The following is a 23,795-nucleotide window of genomic DNA, read 5'->3' as shown; positions in this document are numbered from 1 at the left end:
CTGGAGCAACGTTAACTTCATGGAGTCAGACATTGCCATTCCTAATTCTAAATCAGGATACCGAAGACTGTCAGTAGCCAATGACCCACTCTGTCACCAATGGTGGCAAAGCAGAGGTGTAAAGCAGTTGTGATGCGGCACATTGATATTGCACTACCAGGACTGTGGTGTTGTTATGTCTACAATATCAGTAGATGACTATAATGAATACTTTGCACTCTTCCTAGCACCTTCTATCTAGAGATCTGAAAGTGCTACACAAACATTAATAAAACAGGCTCACGTCTGCGAAGTAGGAAAATAATAGATATGTTCAGCAGCCCAGTGGGCCAAAGCATTCAGAAAGCCCAGTCCAGTCATCCCAGTCTGGCTTATTCCAGTTGTGTTCCCTATTGTCCTTTGAGAAGCCCCAGTTACTATTATCTTTAGGGGTGTGGTGATCCTCACTGGCATAAAGGACAAGTCCCACCCATCCCCCATTAATGACTCTCACTGTGCTGCAGAGGTACCTGCCATTGACCAAAGAAACACCTTTGGTCTTAAACAATCACAGCGACTTGTTTTTCTGGAAACCAACTTTTTCTTCTGTAAATTTTCCTGTTACACACACATAATCAGGCAAGAAATACTGTGAAAAATATTGAATATCAAGTAGATGGAGCCTATTTTTTTTACAAAATGCATTGTGGAAATTATGACACTGACATGTTGTTAATGTTCTGTGAGGGATGGTGTCCCTGGCCCAGCGGTGGGCAAACTACGGCCCATGGGCCACATCTGGCCTGCAGGACAGTCCTGCCCGGCCCTTCAGCTCCTGGCCGGGGAATCTAGCCCCCGGCCCCTCTCCTGCTGTCCCCCTTTCCCCGCAGCCTCAGCTCGCCATGCTGCCGGCGCTCTGATCCGCCGCTCCTGCCGGGCAGGGTGGCGGCGTGGCTGACTCTGGCCGGGCGGCAGGGCTGCGAGCTCCTGCTTCTCTAAGCAGCATGGTAAGGAGGTGGGGTGGGGCGGTTGGATAAGGGGCAGAGGGTCCTGGGGGGCAGTCAGGAGATAGGGAGCAGGGGGTGGTTGGATGGGGCAGAGGTTCGGAAGGGGCCCGTCAGGGGACAGGGAGCAGGTGGGGTTGGATAAGTGTGGGAGTCCCAGGGGCCTGTAAGGGGGGGGTGATGCGGATAGGGGTTGGGGCAGTCAGAGGACAGGGAGCAGGGGGGGTTGGATAGGGGGTGGGGTTCCGGGGGGCGGTTAGGGGCAAAGGTGTGGATAGGGGTCGGGGCAGTCAGGGGACAGGGAGAGGTTGGATGGGGCAGAGGTTCGGGGGGAGGGTCCAGGGGATGGGAAACAGGGGGGGTTGGATAGGCATGGGAGTCCCGGGGAGCCTGTCTGGGGGCAGTGGTGTGGATAGGGGTCGAGGCAGTCAGGGGACAGGGAGCGGGGGGGTTGGATAGGGGGTGGGGTCCCGGGCGGGTGGTTAGGGGCAAGGGTCTCGGGAGGGGGCGGTCAGGGGACAAGGAGTGAGGGGGAAAGTCGGGGGCGGGAAGTGGGCGGATAGGGGGTGGGGGTCCAGGCTGTTTGGGGAGGCACAGCCTTCCCTACCCGGCCCTCCATACACTTTCGCAACCGCGATGTGGCCCTTGGGCCAAAAAGTTTGCCACCCCTGCCCTAGCCTCTGTTTGCCAGAAGTTGGGAATGGGCGATAGGGCATGGATCACTTGATGATTACCTGTTCTGCTCATTCCCTCTGGGGCACCTGGCATTGGCCACTGTCGGAAGACAGGCTACTGGGCTAAATGGACCTTTGATCTGACCCAATATGGCCGTTCTTATATTCTTATGAGTAAACCAATGCATGGTATGCATCAGCGGCGGCTCAACCAGTATCCAGAAAGACAAACACCACGTCTAAGCCACAGGCTACTGAGTAAGGCCAGAGGCGCCAAAACTGATATCACAGGTGGGTAGAAAACAAATTTTGGAGTGAATTCATGAGAAACATTATTTCAGCTAAACAAAAATCACCACCCTGGACAAAAAACAACAAGAAATCCCAGTCATCAGCAGAAGTTATCTCAAGCCCAAAGGAGAAGACCTGTCTAGAGGAACTTCAAATATTTTCTTTGGCCCATAAAACTTATCTTTGAGGCTTTACAACCAGCTTTAGGACCTAAAATACTTTTAAAAGTGTCTAGAAAGTAGAGAAAAGAGAACTCAGTTAATCAAAAACTCAAAACTAGAACTGGTTGGAAAGTTGATAACATCTGAAAAAAGAATGGGAAAAATGTAGCCAAAACTTTACTAATTTTGCCCCTGCACCATTTTTGACCAGCTATAGAATGAAAATGGTTGAATGTCGGTGAAATTTCGAAGTCTGAAATTAGAAGAAAAAGAAAGAGTAAATTTCAATGAGCTGTCTTCAAAACATTTGCCTGTGTGCTGAAGCAGAACATGATGGGTATTGGTCTGAAGTGCCTTTGGAACATCTTCACTGCAAAGTGACTGAGGTGTGATGAAGGAAAAGATCAGAGAGGAGAGTGGTGGTATGGTGAAGAGGACCGGGGAGCATCGGAGAGAAATTGCAGAGCATAGTAGTTTGTGCAAGACACCCAAGGAGCAGAGCTGGTCAGAAAGTGGGGACCAAAAAAAAAAAAAAAAAATTGCAAACGTTTCCACATAATTTTGTTGGGTTTTCCACAGAAATGTCTTTTTTTGTTACTGTTTTCCAGCCAGACGCAGCAAATTGAGATTTCTAGTTGACACAAGCTACCTGGCTTTGGCAGGGAGAGGAATTGGATCATCTGATAGGTCTTTTCCATTGCTAGCTTCCACGATTCCATCATCTGCCTATCTAGGTATTTAAAGGGCATTGTCACAGTGCCCTTAGCTGCTTCCGGGGGGGAGGGGGGAGGACGACTAAGGGAGTTAGCTGATGCTTTGATGGTCACCTGGGCCTTATAAAAAGGGCTGAAAGGGATTGGTCTGGAGCTGAAACCACAGACAGCAGGCAGGTTTCCATGGAAGGCCCTGAGCAAGGGTCTGCAGGAGATTGAGAGTGGACTGTAGGGAAGGAGCCTGCGAGTCAGGGCTCTATCCTGGAGCCAAAAGACTGAAAGGTAACCCAGAAGGGACTGGGAACTAAGCCCGAGGCAGGCTGAAGAGAAACCCAACTGTGGAGAAAGTATGGTTTGTTTCTTTGGAACTTTTGGGTGGATTTGTTATTCCAAAAAGGGATTGAACTCAGAGAGATGCAGCTGGAGGGCTCAGCTATCGGGCTCTCTGGGAGAGAGAAAACCTGGGTGAGGAGAACTGAAGCAGGGAGTTCCCGCAGCACAGGAGCTCTACTGGGAAGCCAGCAGGAGGCGCTACAGGGCAGCCGCAGCCCGCAGACAGGGACCCATTATCATAAAATCTAACTGAGACTGTTCCTTTTGCATCACCTGGTAGAGCTTTGGGGCCTGCTGCTACAATATGCACAATGCACCTGCAAGTCCAACCATCAGATGTAAGGACTTCAGTAACTGAAGACGACCTCTCCAGAGGCTAGCCACTGGCTGGGAAACACTTTAAAGGAACCCAGTTTTCAGCAGCTGAATACTCAACACCCAAAACTAAGCCACCCCAAATTACTAGTCACCTTTGAACATCTTGGCACACATGACTGAACATATGAAATATCTGAGAGTATCTACTACAGTTCATACATAAAGCAGTATGTGAAGGTGCATGGACGCTGTACTTCAAAAACCATCCCACCTGCCAGTGTCAATAACCTTGACCATATAAAAGACATTGAATCCACTTGAAGAGCAACTATTTCATTTGTCCTGATCAAAACCTAAAGGGAAATAGCTTCATTCTGATGCCTTCTTCTGACGAAACAATAAAATGGTAAATATGCAGTTAGAGATTCGCATGTTCAAAAATTCTAAACAAGTTTTTTCTAATTCAGTTTCTTATTTCTCCATTCCCTGAAAACTGATTAAGATTTTCTTAACATGCGCTCCAGGAGTATCAAGGCAATTTACAAAAAAAAGCAGAGCTCCACTGAGCTTGATATTTCTTATCAATGTTGGACTGGGAAAATAGTGATACTATGTACCAGTGAACATGCCGTTCACAAAGAAGATATGCGTAAGACCTACACAGATGAATTTGAGAGAGGAAGCACACATTAGGCATTTTTGTCTGTCTTGAAAAAGAAACATTCTAATCAGTCCTTGCATTTTCTTTTTCTGGAAGTTGCTGATTTGTTTTTGTTTTTTTTTACCTTGGATTGATTAAATGCCTTCCTGTTGAAGCAGAAGCTAGACAAATCACAAAAGCAGAACACAGATATCAAAGTTAAAAGGTCTGTTTCCCAGGATGCTGTTTTCCTGCACTATAAAATGGAGTTATTCTTCATTTGCGAGAAAAGGATTTTTGTTCATGGCAGTCATTTTCTGGTACTATTTTACATGCATGACTGTGGCCATACAAGTGTTTGTGACTTGATTGCTTCAAATTCAGTTCATGCTTTTCACTGGAAATTAGGCAAACGTCACAGAGAACAGCTCCCCTTTTTACACAAGATCTTCTGCTCCTTATCCAGTTTTACTTATGAATGCAATGAGACAACTCATGTGAGTAAAGCCATGCACATGCTTAAATGTTTGCACAATTGGGGGAAAAATTAATTAAATGTGATACCAACATAGGAATTCTAGGTATTTACAGTTGACTAACTGAAACCAAGATGTGTGTCGGAGACCTTTTCCAACAGTAATATTTTTCCATTTTTGCTATTGGAAAGAGAAACCTCCATTTAAACCTATTTGCTCTCACAAATTCCAATTTTTCCTTTCATCTCTAGAGCATGTTTTTTTCCCTTTGAAATAACTAAAAAATAAAACAAACTTCCTTTTTAATCTGAATTTCCCTCCCATAAAAAACACATACAAAGGCGGCTAACATGTAAAGGTAGCATTCATCTTATCGCATTGGTATCAGCTCACTGTGATGTTGCCCTCTAGGAAGAGGAAGATATTGCATGAATGTCAATATTGCAATAAGATAAAGGCTTTTTTTTGTAGATGTAAACCACTGTATGTATGCATTCATTCAACTCAGTTCTGAAGTTCATACTTCCAAATTGCCCTACCTTAAATATTACACATTTCATTTGGGTGGGTTTTTTTTTGTTTTTCTTTTCCCTCCATTATACTTCTCTATGACTTTATGGAGAAACAAGAAAACTCTTCTTTCTAGATTGTTTTTTAACTTCTGGATCTCAGACTGTCCAGCTACTACGAAAAAGCATGTGACATTTACATCCAAGTTATAATGTAAGCAAAGGTATTAAATTGAGGCATGGAGAACAAAATATTCACTGTGTTACAATATTTAGCAGCAGATATCAAAAAAGCTCACCACATTCTATGACTGATTTTTGCTTCTACAAGAAAAAAGAGGCCCCTTCCCCCCTTTCAAGGAGAGAGAGGTTGTCAAAACATTTCCAGCACCTAAGTGTGGGTCCACCCATTGCTGTATCAGGAAAATAGGTTTCCTGAAACCCCACTGAAAGATGGTAGCTCCTCCTTTGGAAAGGAAAAAAAAATCTGGGACAAAAATTTCAAAAACGCCTAAGGACCCTAAATCACTAAGTTCATTTTCAAAAATGACTTTGGCACATAGGAGACTGAGGTTATGTCTACACTGCACCACAGTTTGGATTATGAGGATACGAATTGCAGTGCCCACCCAGGTGCTGCACTTAACTCCCCCGTGTGGAATGTGTGGGCATGAATTAAAAGGTAATTAAGTTCTCATTAACATCGTCTCTTCAAGCAGGACTACGTTAATACAAACTAGGTACCTTTTAGTTCATGCCTGCAGAGTCCATACAAGAATTGCAATGCTGCACTCTGATGCACGCTGCAGTTCACACCCCCATAGTCCGAACTGTGGAGCCATATGGACAAGCCCTCAGTCCCATTGACTATCAATGAGAATAGTTTCCAGATCCTCAAAGGTATTCAAGCCCCTAACTCCCATTGATGAGTTATGCATACCTTTGAGGATCTAGGCTGCAATTGCCTGCATCAGTTTTGAAAATGGGACTTGCACTTGCAAGTCATTTAGGCCCTTCTGAAAATTTTACGACCTAATTATTTTGAGTTAGGCAGTTTAAATTTACTCCAGTCTTCCACAGGTGAACTGTTTCATTTGAATACATCTGCTATTTCACTACCAGCAGTGACCGTTCTATTTCGCCAGGGAGAAATGCACTCTAGTGTAAAAAGCCCACACAAGGCCCAACGGTCACTTAAGTCCTTGGAGTGGACAGGCACAGAAATACTCATGTGGAAACTGAACAAAATTTCCACTGCAATGAGGCAAAAACCATCACATCATCTTCTCCTGGTGGCTCCTTACCTTCCTTGGCTGGGCTCTCCTCTCTGTATATGACTCTCCCAAAACATTGTTTGCACTGAGACCAGCATTTGGATTGGGCTTCTCAAAATGCCCGACAGTTTACCCACTATTGACCCCATCCAACAGCCTATTGGAGACAAATGACATCATCCTGGGAAGAATGAGCGCACGCAGGTGAGAAAAACTGACCTCGGAAGAAGACCAAAGGGAATGAGGTGTGGTGAGGGTGTCAAGAGACAAATACACCCTTCAACACAACAGTGGGAGTTGTCCTTTGGGGGTTTGATCCAATGCCCGCTGACTTGAGCGGGGAGGGAAAATGAACAGCTCCCTCTGATGGCCCAGTTTGGAACTATACCTAATTTGAACTCTCTTTGAATGACTCAATATTGTTTTAAATATGCTTCCTCGTTTGACGTCTGAGCCAGTTCTAGCGGCAGTGGATTATGGTGAAGTGTGGATGTTCTAACTTCACACCTGCTCTTAGCTGGTATGCTATGCTTTGGCTTCTTGTTCCATGCAAGCTGATCACCAGAGGGCATAAGGCTTCAGATGAAGGTAGAGATGTTGCAAAGGGAGCAGTGTCCTGGGTACCTAGAGGTGTGGGCAACTGGACACAGAGGATAAAGAGCAGGACGGGACCTTCAAAAGGTTACCACATATAGATTCCCATAAGATTTAAGGCTGGCCCTGTGTTACAGATATTTTCACAACTCATGCTATGGTAGGTCTTGTGTTCTCAGATGATGCACAGCCATTTTCACTTATGCAAGTTTAAAGCATGAGCATAGCCCAAAGTTTAAGCCTTCGTTATCCATCTGTGTCATTTGACCACTTTATCGGAGTTGTTTATCTTAGGTAGCTTATATCTGAGCCTTTCCCTCATCAAACATGAGGTCTCAATTTATTGGAACTCCCCCTCTTTGGACAACATGACATCCAATTACAACAAACCTGTGTGCTACTGATCTTTCCAAATGCACCGTGCAGATCATTTCTCTGCCCTTTCATGAAGTGCAAAGGCTGTAAAAAAGAAAATTTGAGAAGTATAAAAAAGGCGATGAAACTTTCATGCAAAAAAGATGACATGAATCATCCAACCTGCTAAACAAGGGTGGGGACAGGGGGGACGGGGACAGTGAGCATGGTCATTATCTGCAGAAGGTCTATCTATCAGAGACCCCCTATTTAAAATATTAATTGAGATATTTTATGTGTAGAGTGGCAGGTAAATTCCTGTTGAATATACCAATACATAACATCCTGTCATGCTGACCAAAATTGTCTCATTGTTTTCATCTGTTGTCTCTTGTCTATACTTGGATTGCAAGCTCTTTGGCGAAGAGACCGTCTTTTTATTCCATGTTTGTACAGCACCTAGAAAAATGGGGTCCTGGTCTACTACTGGGACTCCTAGGTTCCACGATAGTACAAACAACAACAATAATAAAGAATACCGATGTTTACCCCCCTTCACCTGCTCCCACTGTGTGCCCAGTGAAGTCAATGGGAGTATGGGGAGTGCAAGGAATGCAGCCGTGGGCTCTGAGTATGCTAGGGTATTGCATTGTACAAAGTCTTCAACTGTTACGGCCTTCAGAGCCAGATTTGCATGTATCATAAGATCAGACCCATAAAAAATGAGATTATTAATGTGCAAAAATATTGTACACCTCACTAGCAGCTCTGGGTGTGTTCCCTTGTCCAAAATGAAAGGAGAAAACCCTGTTTGTAACAAATCTCTCTCCAAAATATCACCCAGTATTTATGCACGTTTTACATATAAACAAACGACGTGTCCACTCTAAAGCAAGGAGATAGTTGTGAAATGCACTACCACGGGGGACACTAGATTCAAGAACAAAAAGCTCCATAACAAAATTAGTTCCTTGGTCCAGTGTCCAGGATGCACCTACAGCCTTATTGATCATTCTAGCTGCAATTGTAATTAGAGTGCAAGTCAGTCTTCAACAACACACAATGGCGACTACATGAGCGCTACAAATTTGACCCTGACAATCTCCATAGGATAGCATGGAATGCACTGCTTTTTGTACCCATACTAGTTGCAGATTATATAAAGCCACTTATACGTTCTTGAATGAAGTTTGCCTATTATCAGATGGCAGGACCTAAGGCAACTGTAGCAGAAAAGCAGGCCTTCAATTTAGCTTCTGAATCAAGTGTGTAACCGGAAATATCCATATTGAAAGGAATCAGTTAAAGGAAATCTGCATCATTTTCTTTAACACGGTTCAAATAACTTTTCTTGCTCTTTCTTCACTGACGCATCATGGAAGTTGTGTTTTTCTTTATGTGTATACAATTATCTTTGAAGCCTTCTTAAAAATATGAATATCTACCTCAAATTTCAGTAAATACAGTCATGGAGTAGTAAAAGGTATGTCTGGCACAAAAGGGCTATAATGTTCAATGAAAATATGTAAAGAGTAAAAGTAAACTACACAATGAACAGAAAGGAAAAGATAAGGAGGAACAGAACAAAATATGGAGGAGCAGGCAAAAAAGAGAAGAGTGGATGTGAAAATATATTTGGTTTGATCCTGCTATCATTGAAGTCACTGGGAGCATTTGATTTCAATGGAATTGGAATCAAGGCCTTTATTTAACAGCATAATTTTAGAAATATAAAAACTAATTAGTCCACAGTAGTTTGCAATATATACACTACTTCTCATATGGACCTGTTCAGTTAACAATCATGCTTAACAAAAATGTTCATGTTAACAAACATTTCTTTCATGAAAGCCTTCAAGTCCAATTTCCAGCACTTAAAATAATACTTGTACTTAACCATATTAGACACTTGTTAGATAATCCTCCCACGGCCTTGTTCACATGTAATAGGTACAATTCAGAGTTAATGGATATTGCATGAGTCAGTAATGTGGCCAATTTGATCTGGTATAGATACCCAATTGTCTTTTTTAAAACAGTGGGACATCCCAAAACAGCTCTGATGGCTCCATTTGAGTAAGTGCATTTTAACATAACTCTGTCACAGCTTAAGTCAAAGACTAAAGTCAAAAAGGTGCTAATCAGGAACTTCTCTTCACTGAGGATGCTGCCCTCATAGCACATGATGAAGATCTACTATAAGAACTCATGGACCGCCTTTCAAGAGCTTGTCAGGCATTTGCTCGCACCATCAGCATCAAGAAAACGGTTGTATTAGGACAGGGGATTCCAGAAGATCCTTCAATCACCTTAAATGCAAACCAGCTAGAAGTAGTCCAAAAGTTCAGCTACTTAGGTTCTACAGTGACCACCAACCTCTCACTGGATGAAGAACTAAATGTTCGCATTGGAAAGGCTGCCACCACCTTTAGCAGAGTAACTAAAGGAGCATGGAACTCAATTTACCATCAAGATCAAAATGCTAGTGTATCAAGCTTGCATCCTGAGCAGTCTGGTGGGGAAATATGGACAACGTATGCTCATCAGGAGAAAAGGTTACACAAGTTTCCACCTACGCTATTTACATCACATACTCAACACCAAATGGCAAGATAAAGTCACCAACACAGAGGTTCTTCAAAGGGCAAATTTACTAAGTATGACAGCCCTGCTCAAGCAAAGACAACTGCGCTGACTGGCCCATCTGAGTAGGTTAGAAGATGGACACATACCCAAGGACATGCTATACAGGGTGCTATCAGAGGAAACAATGGGATGTCCCAAGCTTTGCTATAAGGACACATGCAAGCAAGATATGAAGGAATTTGGAACTGATCCTTACCGATGAGAAATCTTGGCAAGTGATCGTAACAAGTGGCACCACCGTCTCCATCAGGGCATCAAAGCCCATAACAAGAGCTGGCTCCTGCAGCTTGAAGAGAAAAGCATCCATAGGAAGCAAGCATCTCCCAACCAAATGACAAAGATCATGCAAATCTCGGATTGGACTATTTAGTCACATGAGACGTTGCAAGCCATCTACATCATAGGCTACAATTCCCACCATGTCTCACAGACAAAAGGATGGCAACAAAAGGGCTGTCTCAGCACAAGGCCACCTGTTATATTGGATTTATTTATTTAACATTTAATTTAGTGGTGGTCTGCATTGTTACTCCATGTTCCAACAACAGTACTTTTGCAATTGTTCTGGGTACCATCAACCCATAAATCAATGTCACAGATGGGCTTCCTTGCATAGGGCATATTGATTCACTGCAGCCAACCCCTGATCTTTAACCTCATTTTATTGTACAGAAATAATTATGTAAAAGCCATAAGCTAGAGGGCTGGATTTCAAAAGCTTTCAACATTAGCCTAACTCTGCTCCCACTGAAGCCAGTGAGAATTTAATAGGCCATTACTTAGTGCTTTTGAAAACCCAAGCTATAAGTCTACGAAAGTTCACAGAGCTAGGCTGATTTCTCCAGCTGAGGTTCTGGACCCCCAGAGGCTGGGAAATGCAGAATTAAGGCCAACACTGAGCCTCTAAAAACAGGTTCATGCCGTTGTGCCTTTTGTCACACAAAACCATCAAAGCTATCGTTTGCAAAGCCTTTTAAGCCTTCACGTTGGAATTTCATGGCTTTGGTCAATTTGTGCCATAAGATGAACGTTATTTCAACATAACTGCTTCATATGTCTTTAGGTTAAGCCCATTACTTCTTGTCCTTAAGTACCTTGATCACATTCCTCTTTATAAACAGCCCTTACCATATTTGAAGGCCTATCAGGTCCCCCACCTCAGTCTTCTCTTCCTAAAACTAAATATGCCCAGTTTTTCTTAAACATTTCCTTACAGATTAGGTTTTCTAAACCTTTTATCATTTTTGTTGCTCTCCTTTGGACTCTCCAATTTGTCCACATCTTTGCTAGAGCGTGGTGCCCAGATTTGGACAGTGTGCTCCAACTGAGACCTCACCAATGCTGAGTAGAGCGGAACAATTACCTCCCTTGTCTTATATATGACACTCCTATTAATACACCTCAGACTACTAGTGTTTTTCACAACTGCAAATTGACCTCTATTCGATTTTTGATCTACTAGAATGCCTAGATCCTCAGGGTCTGTGTATTATGTCACTGAAGAAAATCCACCTCTAAGGGCATTATCACATCTTGGTGGGGTTTTTTTTTTCTTCCCCCTTCCCCTCCCCTCACTCTCCCACCAGCGGTCAAATTCTCCCCAAAAAAGAAGAGAACCTTGACAGGCAAATTCATCCTAGGTGTAGCTCCATAGAAGCCAAGGCTCAGTATCAATAAATCAGTGCTCTGTCAGAAAAGCAATTGTAGTTGTTTTTATCTGCTATTATCTAGGAGTTTAATTGGACTACAAAAAGTAACTAAATTTTTAATGATAGCCACATTCCTCCCCAGGCCAGTCTGTCTTTTGACCTTCAGAAATTGAAAACAAATGAATAATTGAAAACAAATCTTTGATCATCCAACTTTAGGCCTTTTTTGAAGCTCAGGTAACAGACCTTAATAGAACCTTTGTTTTCCCTAGTGGAAAAAAATGTCATAATTCTATTCATCCACATGTTTGTGAAGTATTCAACCCTATTTTCCTTAAAATTTACAAAACCATGTTCATCTGTTAACTCCTCCCCCCATTTTTCCCATTTCAACTGTGGCAAAAACAGAAAATCTTGAAGGACAAATTCTGCTGTGACTCACACAGATATAAACCTGGATTATGTCAATGAAGTTACTCCACATTTACATGGAGCAAATGAGATCATATTTTGGCCCTTGTGTATGTGGACTTCAATTGAGATACACAAAATTTGACTAATTCTAGAGCATCAGTAATGGATTTTGTTCTGGAATGATTTCTTACCACTGGAAACTGATTTTCCATACAACAAGATAGAGACAAACTTGAAAGTTATGAAGCAACCACTATCCTCTGTTAACTAGCCATCTTTGTGCTGCACTCAAGTTAGTTCATCCTTCCCAAAGATAGTGTTAGATTCCTCTTTAAACAATGCCATTAATAGCGATATTCAATTTATAGATTTATTTTTGCAAGTGTCACGGAGCTTTACAATGTAACAAAACACACCACAAATTACAAAATAAAATCCACAAGTACCGTAAATCAGAAGGCACCAGGCCAATTCCTGATAGATTTATGTAAATAGTTCCATTGACTTAAAAGCGGGCAGAAGCTTGTGAATATGGCAAGCAAGATTTGGCATAGCCAAGGTAAAAACGAAAATGGTTGTAGTCAGACCTTGAAAGAACTGAGATAATTCTGTCAAAGTGAGGCCACGTGCCAGTAAGTGCTCCGTACCTGCATGCAGTGACTGGTACAGGTGGTAAAAGGGTCAAATCCAAAGCTCAATGCATTGTGTTGAGGTCAAGTTGTATCAAGAGCCCAGAACATGTCTCTAGCAAAAACTAAGTTTCATTTTTGTTGTCAATATCTGAAATCTTAGTCCTTTTCAGCATTTTCTCCCTCCTTTTTATTTTATTTTCCTTCCAGTAATTAAGACTAGAATCAGGACTGAAGAAATCTAGGAATAATATTCACTACCTTTAAATCGATTCCGTATTGCTGTGGTCTGGACAGTGAGTGTAAACCAGTGAGTGTAAACCTCTGCCCTCTACTGGATGGAATCAAAACTGCTCAGTCATGTGTCAGGCCCTGCATGGTCAACAGGAATTCTCCTTTACCTCAACTTGGAGAGGCCTGGCTTTTTTGCTTGGAGTTCTAGTCCCTCATGAAGTTCCAGTTGGGATCATGAAGCTCCAGTTGGCCATCGAGCATTGCACAATGACAACTGTGAAGCTCTACCTTGCTGCCAAGATGTTACAATATACATAGTCACCTTCCCATGCACCACACTGTGTGGTCAAGATATTCTTCTCTCTTCCAGCAGTGCTTATAAACCTGGTCCAATAGGTCTTATTGAGACAAACTCCCCCTAAGTTCAATGGGAGTTTTGCCTAAATAGGAACTTCAGAAGATCACCCAGACAGTTTATATGGCACAGCCTGCTGATTCAGTTGATTTCACAACAAATTGCATGCACATTTTTACATAGTCAATAAAACAGATGAGCAAGCAATGCCCACCTAGCTGGCTCTCAACATCCTGTTGACTTTCCGAAGGCTACATTTGCTGCCATCATGTCCTCCTGCAGATCTATGGAAGGCCTGTGTTTAGGCAAGATGCATCAGAAATTGGCCAGAACTGCTTTGACAGGACCTTTATAGCATGTGCAAACACAACTGTCCGAAGCCTGTTCGTTGTAGGCGTTTCCCCCCTCATCCGGGAGAGCAATGACATCTCTAGGAGAACAAGACATGCAGATGCAAAACTCATACGTTCAAAAAAAAAAATCAGTCATTAAAAACAAAACTCGCTCTTCGTTTTAGAACTGATTTTGTCCAAGACGAGTTGCAGAATGATTTAGCCACACCAATTTCCATCTGCTTCGCAGCTGCTGCTGGGATAAGTTATGGCATATTTTCTAGCGGCAAGACTGTGCTGGTGCTAAATGCTGCACTTTGCTGCTTGCCGCACAATCAGTACTTGGGGGCGTTTTAAAAGAAGCCCCTGGGATTTCTTTACTTTGAATAGAAAACAGTCTCTGAATTCCCTCCTTGGGTTTTGGTCTTGTTTTGGAGGATGGGGGGCGGGAAAGGGATAGGTTGTCTATCCTTCCTGTTATTTAAGACAGGAACCACTGTCTCTAGCCCCTCCACAGAAAGGAGAGTAGCTGTGGGCTGCTGTGAGAAGAGATTTTACCTTTGAGGTAACCTGTAACCGATCACCGTTAGAGCTAACAAGGCAGGAGAACAGACCATCAATAAAAAGCGTAGGCACATATTTAACGCTGAGCGATACTGCTTTTGCAGATCAACAATCCAGCCTAAGTCGGAGTAACCCTCAACTTGTACCTGATACCCTACCTGCAGACTTTTGCTATCTCTGCATCACGTGGGGTAAATAGTCAAGATCACTCATCTAAACAGGCCCTGTCATTGCCAGCATTGCGCTTTGCCTTAAAAGCCCTTCTAGAATGGCTCTGTAACATGTGGTATCGCTAAAAGGCGTGGCTCTTTCCATGGCTTTCTAACTGGTAGACAAATGACGTTAGTCTGGAGTCAAAGGCATTTAAAACAGCAGATATTGTCGTGCTTTCAACTGATCTTTTTTTTTACTGAGCAGTTTTAGAAGTCAGCAGTGCAATGACATATTTTTAATTTTGGTGTCTTAATTTCATTTCCATTGCTCCATTTAGAAATTAAGACACGGGGAAATAATGCATTATAATAAACTGATGGCCAGTTTTTACTTCCCCATGTGACACATACCATTGTTAACCATCATTTGTATTATGTTACCGCAACTTTATTTTTTCCTGTAATTATTTTCACCCAGAAAGCATCAAATTCCTTAAGCAGTGGAGGTCACAAAATTATGCATTCTGGAATGTCTTTAGCAAAGCAGATTTTGGAGGAGGGAAAGAGAAAGTAACATGGAGATTTTCCTTCTTATTCCTTTTGTAGTTTAGTTTTACTCATATTTTTACTGACTATTATAACCCTTTTGTACCATACATAACATTTACTGCTTCATGGCTGAATTTACTGAAATGTGGTACACACTTTTAAAGACTTCAAAGATAAAAATCACATAAGCTATTACTAAACAGAAGGGAAGTAAATAATTTTAAAAAACCAGTTTACAATAATGAAATATTTCCCCCTGATTTTTAATCTCTAAATGGATCAATGGAAATGAAGTTAACATCCAAAATTTGAACACATACACACACAGAGCAAGATCTTCCCATGAAGGAAATGCCAAATAAAGGATATGGACACTCAGTTGCCTTCAAAATAAATGGGAATTGATATCTAAATCCCTTCAAGCATCTTTGAAAACCTCAGCCTAAAAACATAGTCCTGTGTTTAGTAGATCATGCTGGCTCAGTGGGGCATCCAGCACATATTTCTGTCCTTAATTCAGTTTTCATTTTAACTTTGCAGTTTACCTTTAAGTAATCAATCTTGTAAATATTAATCGGGCTTCTCAGATGTCTGCTATCATAAAAGGCTCCAGACTCTGCCAAGAATGAGATTACAGTGAAGATTGGTATTTATCATTATCTGCCTCTCTCTTTACAAATAATTTTAAAAACAGCAAGACTCATAAAGGCCCTGCATACTGTACATCTGTTAATAATATACACACACATCAATGGGAATAAAAGCAAGTCCTATGTTAAAAACTACACAAGGAATGCAGCTACCAGAAGAGTCATTTTTCACTCTCTTATCTGCTTAGTGGGAAATTGGTCTCCACATTATTATAATTTGAAAAGACTTTGAGTCCTTTATTTTGAACTCATACATAAAGGGCTGAAATGCCTCCTGCCAGTCTTAGGGTTACAGCCTGGTTTGGATAAAGTTTTGCAAAACCATGTATCGCTATTAAAAACACAAGAAATGGGCAACAGGCAGTAATGTTTCCCATATGTTGTGCATTTAACAGTAATTGCAGCTTGATCTGCACTACAAATTATAGGGCTGATCCTGCCAGCTGCCAAGGGCCCTCAACTTTCATTGACTTGAACAGGGGGTTGAGGGTGCTTGGCACCTCACACCATCAAGCCCTGTAACAAAGCTGATGACGAACTCTTGTAAATGTCTGATCCTGCTCCCACGGACACCAGTGAGGCAGGATCAAACCCAAAGTCAGCCCTTTGTCTTCGCTGGGAGTTGGATCAGGCCCTAAATGACTTTAAGATAACCTTTGTTTTTTATGCAGGCATATAAAGTTACCGGGTGAATATTGCGTATAATAGCAATTGTAGTGGTGTAGCAGAGTAAACAACACCTCGATTCCATATGCCGGACCCAAGTTTAGCTTGTGTAGGATTGTTTGCACTCATTAGGTCTGTTACGTATTCACTGTGCTTTATCTTGATTGAATAAAGCATTAATGAGATAATCAAAATGAATGCCTCTCTTTGGCTGTCCCATAAGCATGTCTGGAATTACACAACTAGTTTGAAATGACTGCTGGAAAATGAGACTGGTGTAAAACTGTAAACATGGTGCCATCTGGCTTATATGTAGTTTCATGATCAATCAACATCAAATTAGAACCAGAAATTATTATTAAAGTTGAAGTTAAGTGCAGATACCAAATGTGAATGCATACTGTACTTACAAATTTTAGGTGAGGTTTTGCAATGAAAAGCCAAAAGCTACATTTGGTTGTTTTTCAAAAGATCCTTTGATTAGAACTTACAAATTTTGGAGAGGGGAGAAATTAAACGTGTGTCATAAAAGAACGTCAGGAAACTACTTCTGTGCATGGCCACATGATTAAGCACAGGCAATAAGGTGCAAGAGCACAATTCTGTGTGTGCAACAGAATAGTCATTTAGCCCTTGGCAAGTAACTTAAACGCTCTCTGCCTCAATTTCCCCCATCTATAAAATGGGGTGAGTAGCCCTAACCAATTCCTAGAGGTGTTTGGGAGAATTCTTGGGATTCTTTAATATCTGGAAAGCACTTTTGTTATGTTCATGGCGTACACACAGAGAAGTTAGATAAAAACATAAAATACTCCTGTTGAAAGGTTGCAACATATCACTACTTTATTTCATAGAATTTAGAATACTAACCCACAAGAATCCCAACACGGAGAAGCTCAACAAGCTCCTCCCTAAAACAGAGATACAGCTCAGCCCACCCTTTCTGTAAGCTGGCTCTTTGCAGACCGATTGCTGCTAACCCCGACTGCACACTTCCCAACAGAGCCCCTTGGCCCTGAAGTAGGACCGTGGAAATTTAAAGTGATAGCTCACAATTTTAAGCAGGTTTTCATCACACGAATTTGAGATGGTCAGATGGAAGGCTCTCCATAAATGCAGAATATGACAGCTGTTGTCATCATTATCGAGCATTCCACATTCTACAAGAGCTATGTAGGATACTGGTAACCTGAATGGGCCAAGTTGTATCCTCCTGGAGGAAAACCCCTTGGATGGATGTAGGTGGAAGGAAAACAGCATATATTTCCCCCCCAATTATTCTGTTGCTGGGTTGGGGTTTGCCCTCAGAACCAGCACACTGTATTTTATTTATATTATGTTTCAGTCTGCCAAAAATCACATGACAGATTTTCCAGGAAATCTTCATTTTCTTAGATCCACCAGATCTCTGAACACCCTTCCCCACAACGCCCCTCCCCCTCGCATATTAATTCCACTCTCTTTTTGACATCTCCATTATATGCTTTGTTCAATTCCTCATTTTAAAGAAACGGTGTTACACCCCATTTGCAACACAGTGCGGAGCCTGTGAGTAGCCCACTGAATTCCACTGCAGTAGTTCTGGGTGTGCAAAGAATGCTGGACTGGGATGGAAGTATCCAAAAAATATATATATTATAAAAACTACTTACAGAATTTAGGGGCCCAAACTTAGACACTCCCATTTTATCCAGCACAATGGGAGTTATGCACATAAGATATTCTACACAGCCAAGAAAAACCTGCAGTTGGCCCATGCCAACTGACTCAGGCTCGTGGGGCTCTGGCATTGCTGTGTAGACTTCCTTGCTAGGGCAGAAGCTTGAGCTCTGGGACCCTCCCACCTCGCAGGGTCCTAAAGCCTGGGCTCCAGCCCGAGCCTGAAAATCTGCACAGCAATGCAACAGCCCCACAGCCTGAGACCTGCAAGCCTGAGTTGGCTAGCAAGGGCCAGCAGCGGGTGTCTAGTTGCTGTTTAGGCATACCCATAGAGGGTTTTCAGCATCAGGCTCATGGTGAAAACAGTTAAACCTAAAGTCATGACACAAACCTGCAAAAACAAGGGAATTCACAAATAAAGCAGAAATATACTATCTGTAGACTTCTCCTTCCAGATGATGTCATGGTATCCTCTTGCACTGAGGATACCTCACCAGGGGAGGGAATCCCAGTTATTAGGAAGAGACTGGTAATAGTCATGGGGGATTCAATTATTAGAAATATCAATAGCTGGGCCTGTGATGGCTGGGAGAACTGCAGGGTGAATTGCCTGCTGGGTGTGAAGGTTGCTCATCTCTCAAGATATCTAGACAGACTTATCCACAGTGCTGGGGAGGAGCCAGTGGCAGTGGTATATGTAAATACCAATGACAGAGAAAGATAGAGGTCCCGAGTCCAAATTTAGGTTGCTAGGTAAAAAGTTAAAGCCCAGGATCTTCAAGGTAGCATTCTTCCAGTTCCATCTGCAGGCCAGTTAGACAGGCAGAGCTGCAGGGTCTTAAAGTGTGAATGAGGCGATAATGTAGGGAGGAGGGCTAAGGTTTATTAGGAACTGGGGAACCTTTAGGGAAAGGAGGAGCTTTGACAGGAAGGACGGGCTCCACCTAAAGCAGAATGGTAGCACATTGTTTTCATGTAAAATTAAAAAGGCCACAGAGGAGTTATTAAATTAAAGCCTGGGGGAAAGCTGACAGATGCAGAGGAGTACATGGTTCAGATGTCCACATGGTTCACATGGTCCATCCCTTAGGGGAGGATCTATTAATGGAGATTCTCTATATCCTAGTAAAGAGGAAAGGATAGAAGTTGATAAAGCATAGGTAGGAACTAAAAAGAAACAAACAGTCAAACAAAATAAGAATCCTATTCAATGACATCATAAAAAGGCAGACAGCTAAAAAGTGACAAATTTTATAAGTGCTTGTATACAAATGCCAGAAGTCTAAACACTAAGATGGATGAACTTGTGTGCCTAGTATTAAATAAGGATATCGATATAATATATTACAACAGAAACTTGATGGCATGATAATAGCCAATGGAACATGGTAATATCAGGGTACAAAATATATAGAAATCTGAGATAAAGTTTCTTGACACCATTAATGACTGCTTCTTGGAGCAACTAGTCCTGGAACCCAGAAAGGAAAAGACAATTCTTGATTTCATCCTAAGTGGAGCACAGGATCTGATCCAAGAGGTGAAGATAGCTGAACTGCTCAGTATTAGCGGCCATAATATGATTAAATGCAACATCCTTGTGGCGGGGGGAGAGATACCAAAGAAGCCTACCACAGTAGCATTTAACTTCAGAAACAGGAATGACCCAAAAATGAGGAAGCCAGCTGAACAGAAATTAAAAGGAACAGTCACAAGAATGAAATGCCTGCAAGCTACATGGAAACTGTTTAATAATACTGTAATAGAGGCTCAAAATAAATGTATACTCCAAATTTAAAAAAAAAAAAAGTGAGAGAACCAAAAAGTTGCCACCATGGTTAAACAACAAAGTAAAAGAAGCTGTGAGAGGCAAAGAGGTATCCTTTAAAAATTGGAATTCAAATCCTACTGAGGAAATTAGAAAGCAGCATAAACTCTGGCAAGTCAAGTGTAAAAGTGCAATTAGGCAGGCCAGAAAAGAATTTGAAGAGCAACTAGCAAGAGAGTCAAAAATCAGCATAAAATTTTTTTATTTTTTTTTAAGTACATCAGAAGCAGAAAGCCTGCCAAACAATCAGTGGGGCCACTGGACAATCAAGGTACTAAAGGAGCTCTCAAAAAGGAAGAGAAGGCCATTGCAGAGAAGCTAAATGAATTCTTTGCATCAGTCTTCACTGCAGAGGATGTAAGAGAGATTTCCACACCGGATTCATTCTTTTTAGGTGACAAACCTGAGGAACTGTTCCAGATTAACATGTCAATAAAGGAGGTTTTGGACCAAATTAATAAATTAAATAGTAGTAAGTCACCAAGACCAGATGATATTCACCGAAGAGTTCCGAAGGAACTCAAATATGAAATTGCAGAACTACTAACTGTGGTATGTAACCTATCACTTAAATCAGCCTCTGTATCAGATGACTGGAGGGTAATGTGACACCGATTTTTTTTTAAAAGGCTCCACAGGTGATCCTGGCAATTACAGGCCAGTGAGACTAACTTCAGTAGTAGGCAAATTGGTTGAAACAATAGTAAACAACAGAATTATCAAACTGTGACAGAGTGCAGGGTGCAAACAGTTGAGCCCGCACTCTGATCACTCAGATATTAGTTCGTTCCCCTTGAGGAAGCTGACACGGGTAATTAGCCAATCAGACTGGCTGGCGGAGCCAATTACGCCATCATCCCAGGGCTGATAAGAAGTGGCACAGGAAGGAAGTGCAAGTGGGGAGAGGCAGGAACAAGATTAGCTGAGCCTAGCCACACAGAGGCTCAGAGTTAGGAGACCTCTCTCTGTTCATCTCAGGCCCTGGAGAGAGGGCCAAAAGCTCGGATAACATTGTAAAGACACTGTTGCACATGTGAGATTTGTGACTGCCCACAGATCAAAGACATCCTCCAGCATAACAATATCTTAATCCATGCTGTCATCCTACTGACTACAGTAAGGCTATTCATAGGCATAAAATATTTAGTTATTTATTATAACTATTTAGCATGAGTTAGGGTTTCAGAATCTGATTCAATATTATTAGTAACACCTTAAATTGTTACAACTAGAAGAATTTTCATAATCTGATTTATTTTCACCATATATACTGTTTGTTTACTTTTTATATCTCATTCAGTTTGGGTAAAATGCTCAGTTTCACTTTTGTTCTTAGTCAGTTTCACTTTCTGGTTATCATGCACTAGCACCAGGTTGCAATATCTGGGGCGCAAGCTGTTCAGGGGAATGTTTAAATCTGGACCTAAAAGCTGGTTTTAAAAAAATATATATTTCTGTTAACAAATAACTTTAAAAAAGTCATTTCTCACAGTCGTTCTCACTGCTAAAATGAGAATTTTATGTGTTGTACTTGGTGTGCAAGCAGAGAACACAACACATTTTAGTATCACAATAGGCAGGAGATTGCACATGTTCTAAACACTGCAGCATCTTGATTTCCAGAGGTAGTATTAGAAAATATTTGCAGAATTAATGTAATTATGATCTGATCATAAACATGTATCAAGTGTGTTGCTGGGAAGACAAAGATTACTATTTTCTTTAGTAATACTTTATACAACAGTGAAAATTTCTCTTTCGGGTCAGTGGTGGGAGAATAATTGAAGTGTCCCTAGCCTCTGTTTGCCAGAAGCTGGGAATGGATGACAAGCGATGAATCACTTGGTGATTACTTGTTCTGTTCCTTCCCTCTGAAGCACCTGGCATTGGCCACTGTCAGAAGACAGGATACTGGGCTGGATGGACTATTGGTCTTATCTAGTATGGCCGTTCTTATGTTCTTATGAGGTAAATGCATATTAGTTTTGATTATGCTGTAGTTATAGGAGTGGAACCAAATGCTCCTCTTAGGTATACCCCTATTATTACTCAGTTGAAGTCACTCTACAAGTGTAAGGGCTCTGTTCTGATCAAGTACCCGCTGAAATCAATGGGAATCTGTCCATTGAATTGAATATACATTGGATATGTCCCTAATGGAGAGGGGAGGGAAATGACCCAGTATCTAAAAAAGGAAAGATTCAACCAGAGTGAAGAAAAAGGAATACAAGATGAAAGAGCCAGTCTCTCCAACATTCCAGCATTTATGCATGGGGATAAAATGTATCTATTCCTTTAGCTAGTACGTAAGTTACACCTTTATTTAATTTTTCCATAAGCTCCTGTCTTGCATTGAAAGGAAGGAGAATGTTAGAAGCTTGTTGCTCTATTAGAGCCTGGTTACAGCTTGCATTTTCATTGGAATGTCACTAAGGTCAGCAGATGCCAGGATATAGACACTGTTTTGTCTGGGCCAAATCCAGCCCGGGGATAAGTGGGCCCATCACACTGACTTAAGTAGAACTGTGCTCTTTCACGCTGGGGCTGAGTAAAGTCTCCTGGGAAAAAAAACCCTGACTCAAGTTGAGATCAAGTAGCTCTTATCGCATACTGGAAAAAGCTCTTACAGAAAGACAAGACACAAGAATCCAGAATTAATGCTTTGGGGGCAGGGTAATTTCTTACACCCCCCTGCCCCCCCGTCTAGCACAGGTGTTAAAATGCTGAACTGCAAATAGGTCTTGGGGGACTTTAACTGAATATATTTCAAAGGCTTGCAATCCTGAATGGAAAACTCAAGGGGTGATGAAAAGGGCAAAAGGTCATTGGTGTAACCAAAAAGACTGTGACAGATTTGTTTTTCCATCAGAAGTTGACAGGTGAACTGTGTACATCACATTTGACAGCAACAAAGAGTTGACAGAATGTCAGGAATCTGCATCGTGCTTAACGTTAGCCATCTCTCACTCCATCACCACTTTAAGCACCAACATTTGTCTAGTGAGGCCTTTTCCAGTCAGATGTGTTTAAGAAAATAAATAAATAAGGAGTTAAACAAAGTAGCCAAGGGCACCCAGAGAAAATATTCAGAACATTATAAAATATGCATCGAATATGGGGAATGCTTTCTTAGCCGTGTTTGGACTATAAACAACCAAAAAAAAAAAATTCACACCTGCACTGGGAATCCTGCCTAAAAAAGTCCAGCCAAGTATTTGAAACAAATACATTTTCATACTTTTCTAACCCAAGGCATTTTAACATATATTGCCAAGACCAAAAGTCAAAACACCAGGCAAAGGGCAAACACAAAGCAGTCATAAACCAAATCCGGCTTGCCTTCCATATGTGAACACTGGGCCAAATTCAGTGGTTCTTACCCGAGCATGTCTAGAAAAGTTTGTGTAAATGAGGTAGAAACAGGCTAGTATGAAGCACTATAAAATAAGAACTTTGATTTGATTGGTATGATTTCTATAAGGCATGAAATTTGCTCCTTTGTAGGGGATGCATAGAACTTGTGCTGGCCACTTCAATCCCACTTAAACTCTCAAATTAGGTCTTTAGTGGGATTTAAACCTTGAACTGGCCTCTCTACTCAGTGGTGAGTTTTTCCCAAGGTGAGTGAGATTTGGCCCATCAACATATCTGATTTACTGAACGAAGAGGGAACAATAGCAAACTCCACCTGGCTGTCATCCTCGATATACTTTGCTTTATTGTATGTGGCTTAAAAGATATTCTTCTGGAAAGTTTCTCCAAGAGGAAATGAAACAGCATTTTGATTTCCCTTAGTGAACCATCTCTGAGTTAAATAGCAGTACTATTCCCTCAGGCATCTTCATAAAAGATAAAAACAGGCAGAAATAGAACAGACATGCAAGTTTGGTCGTCTAAGGAAAATCATTGTTCACTTTCTGCAGTGAAGTTTGACAGTAGCCTCGTAACTAGGTGTACCAAAATATTGACTGGATTTCCAACCTTGCAAAGTCTGCTCACTGCATAGAGACAGTTTGTATCAACAAACAAATCAGCCCCTTGCTGCTGTTCTATGTTTAGTCACATGCATCTTTCTGAAAAGAAATAGAAAGGTAATTACTTAGATATTTATAGAACAATTTAAAACATGATGCACAGCAAAACAACCC

This window comes from Caretta caretta, chromosome 7 (genome assembly GCF_965140235.1).
Source record: "Caretta caretta isolate rCarCar2 chromosome 7, rCarCar1.hap1, whole genome shotgun sequence".
Taxonomy (NCBI): domain Eukaryota; kingdom Metazoa; phylum Chordata; order Testudines; family Cheloniidae; genus Caretta; species Caretta caretta.
The sequence above is the reverse complement of the archived record's forward strand: the minus strand, read 5'-3'. Positions refer to the sequence as shown.